Source organism: Loxodonta africana, chromosome 1 (genome assembly GCF_030014295.1).
Source record: "Loxodonta africana isolate mLoxAfr1 chromosome 1, mLoxAfr1.hap2, whole genome shotgun sequence".
NCBI lineage: Eukaryota > Metazoa > Chordata > Mammalia > Proboscidea > Elephantidae > Loxodonta > Loxodonta africana.
This window is the reverse complement of record NC_087342.1, coordinates 83,967,203-83,970,858: the sequence shown is the minus strand read 5'-3', so window position 1 is coordinate 83,970,858 and position 3,656 is coordinate 83,967,203. Positions and strand designations below refer to the sequence as shown.

Below are 3,656 nucleotides of genomic sequence, written 5' to 3'. Positions count from 1 at the left end.
ACCAGAGAATACATCAGCCTGAGACCAGAAGAGCTAGATGGTGCCCGGCTATACCTGATGACTGCTCTGACAGGGAACACAACAGAGAACCCCCGAGGGAGCAGGAGAGCTGTGGGATGCAGACTGCAAATTCTCATAGAAAGACCAGACTTAATGGTCTAACTGAGACTAGAAGGACCCCAGTGGTCATGGTCCCAGACCTTCTTTTGGCCCAGGACAGGAACCATTCCCAAAGCCAACTCTTCAAACAGGGATTGGATTGGACAGTGGGTTAGAAACTGATACTGGTGAAGAGTGAGCTTCTTGGATCAGTTGGACACAAAAGGCTATGTTGGTATCTCCTGTCTGGAGGGGAGATGGGAGGGAGGAGGGAGTCAGAAGCTGGCCGAATGGACAAGAAAAGAGAGGGTGGAGGGAATGAGTGTACTGTCTCATCATGGGAAGAGCAATTAGGAGTATATAACAAGCTGTGTATAAATTTTTGTATTAGAGACTGACTTTATTTGTAAACCTTCAATTAAAACACAATAAAAAAAATTTTAAAAAAAGAAATAGAAACAAAAATAAAGATTCACTGACTGCCTTACTATTTTGTATTTTTTAGGTAATCAAAAACAAGTGAGTCATTATGATTTCAGCAAAAGAGAGAGCCCCGAAGAAGTCATTTGGCTTCTCAGACAGACCCTGGCTGCAAATGCCCTTTTTTGTGGTTCTGCTGATATCTTACAAAATCACCATTTTTGGCAATGTGTCCATCATGATGGTGTGCACCCTGAATCCCAAACTTCATACACCTATGTGTTTCTTTCTCGCTAGTTTCTCCATCTTAGATCTCTGTTATAACTTAAACACAGTCCCTCATATGTTGGCAAATATTTGTTGCAACAAAAAGACTATGAGCTAGGTGGCTGCAAGGCCCAACTCATCATTTTCCTGGTCTTGGGTGCTACTGTCTCCTCCTGGCTATAATGTCCTTTGACAGATTTGTGGTGATTTGCAGACCCTGGTGGTGTAGTGGTTAAGAGTTACGGCTGCTACCAAAAGATTGGCAGTTCGAATCCACCAGCCACTCCTTGGAAATCCTATGAGGCAGTTCTACTCTGTCCTACAGGGTCGATTCAACTCAACAGCAACAGGTTTGGTTTGTTTTTTTCCCACTATGTAGGCATCATGAATCATTTGTTCTACCTGAGGATGGCAGCCATACACACTGGTTTCAGCAACTCAGTATTGCAGTCTTCCTTGACCTTTAACATGCTCTGGAGCAGCCACAAGGAAGTGGACCACTTCTTCTGTGAGGTCCCTGCCCTTCTCAAGTGCTGCCACAAAGCCTAGTGAGTCTGAGATCTGTTTCTTTAGTGTATTCTGCTAATTCCAGTGATGCTGATCCTCATCTCTTATGGCTTCATTGTTCAAGCAATATTGACAATCAGATTGGCAAAAGATAACAAAAATCTTTTGGGACCTGTGGATCCCATTTGATTATGGTATCTCTTTTTTTGGAACAGGAATCTATATTTATCTACAACCACCTTCATCCACCTCTAAGGACTGGGAAAAGATGGTTTCCATCTTCTGTGGGATCATCACACCCATGCTGAACCCTCTCATTTACAACCTTAGAAATAAGAATATGAAGGAGGTCTTCAAGAAGGTGATGCCAAGAATCATCTTCTTTAAGAAATACTCCAAGATGATGCAGCTCTTCTATGTTTCCTTAACCTGGAAGATGTTAATAACTTTTGAACTTACTTTCCTACTCTCTAGGCTCTCATGATTCCGTTGAACTCTACCAGAAGTTAGAAAATTCTTCCTCTGTAAAGAAGGAATGCTGAGATAAGATCTTTTTTCTAAATTAAAAAGTTTTCTGCTTTCCAGAATCCACCAATGCACTCTGTTCCTTGAAGCCAAGTCATAGTCATTTCCTTCAATCAATGTCAGAGTAGTCAGGAGATTTGGATGTTTTACCATCCCACTTATATGCTATTTGTTCTAGAATCATCTTGTCTACCATCTTACTTTGGATTTTCCACACCTTTATGATTAGCAATCCAACAGAACGCAGAAATTTTTGAACACTATCTTTAATATCACAAACTGCCAGAAATTCAAGCTGAATTCAGAAGAGGATGTGGAATAAGAGTTATCAGATGGATCTTGGCTGAAAGCAGAAAATACCAGAAAGAAGTTTACCTGTATTTTAATGACTATGCAAAAGCTGTGCAGATCAAAGCAATCTATGGATAACATTGCAAAGAATGGGAATTCCAGGACACTTAGTTGTGCTCATGAGGAACCTGCGCATAGACCAAGAGGCAGTTGTTCAAACAGAACAAGAGGATGCTGTCTGATTTAAAATCAGGAAAGGTGTGTGCCAGGGTTTTATCCTTTCACCATACTTATTCAATCTGTATGCTGAGCCAATAATTCGAGAACCTGGACTATATGAATAAGAATGTGGCATCAAGATTGGAAGAAGACTCATTAACAACCTGTGATGACACAATCTTGCTTGTTGAAAGCAAAGAGGACTTGAAGCACTTACTGATGAAGACCAAAGACTGTTACAGCCTTCAGTAGGGATTGCACCTCAACATAAAGAAAACAAAAATCCTCATAACTAGGCCAATAAGCAACATCATGATAAACAGAGAAAAGGTTGATGTTATGAAGAATTTCATTTTACTTGAATCCACAGTATATGCCAGTGGAAGTAGCAGTCAAGAAATCAAACAACATATTGCATTGAGCAAATCTGCTGCATAAAACCTTGTTCAAGTGTTAAAAAGCAAAGATGTCATTTGAGAATTAAGGTGCGTGTGACCCAAGCCATGGTATTTTCAATAGCCTCATATGCGTGCAAATGCTGGGCAACGAATAAGAAAGACCAAAGAATAATCAATGCTTTTGAATTATGGTGTTGGTGAAAAATATTGAATATACCATGAACTGCCAGAAGAAGGAACAAATCTCTCTTGAAAGAAGTACAGCCAGAATGCTCCTTAGAAGCAAGGATGATGACATTTCATCCCAAGTACTTGGGATATGTTATCAGGGGGGATTATTCCCTGGAGAAGGACATGACACCTGATAAAATAGAGAGTCAGTGAAAGAGAGGAAGACCCTCAATGAGACAGACTGACACAGTGGCTGCAACAATGGGCTTAAGCACAGCAACAATTTAAAGGATAATGCAATACTTGGCAGTGTTCATTCTTTTGTACATAGGGTTGATATGAGTTGTAACCAACATGACAGCACCTAACAACAACAACAACAATGATTAAATAACCAGTGATCCCAAACCAAAAATTTCCCCACCAGCACCCATGCCTTAATCATTTCACATCCTCACTTCACTTGATAAAATCTAGACTTGTTATAAGCTTATAGACTGGCTCAAATGTAGCTACCTTTAAGCTATCTAAATGTATTCATATTGTACTGAAAAACTGCCCCATAGGTTTTCCAATCTTGACAGAAGCAGAACTGCTGCTCTTTGGGTTAGCAGCCAAGCACTTAACTACTGTGCCACCAGGGATCCTTATATTGTACTAGAAACCTGGAACTTTAGTTGAATTTTTTTTCCAATTCTACTTTCGGTTAGTCCATTTACTACTTACAGATAGCATTTTTTTTCCTTTTTCTCAAATTTC

General features: G+C 40.0%; 1 pseudogene; it reads left to right on the top strand.

Annotated features, from left to right (window-relative positions):
* Positions 1 to 364: 364 nt before the first annotated feature.
* On the top strand, positions 365 to 1,777 carry LOC111748621 (putative olfactory receptor 2B3; annotated as a pseudogene).
* Positions 1,778 to 3,656: the final 1,879 nt, after the last annotated feature.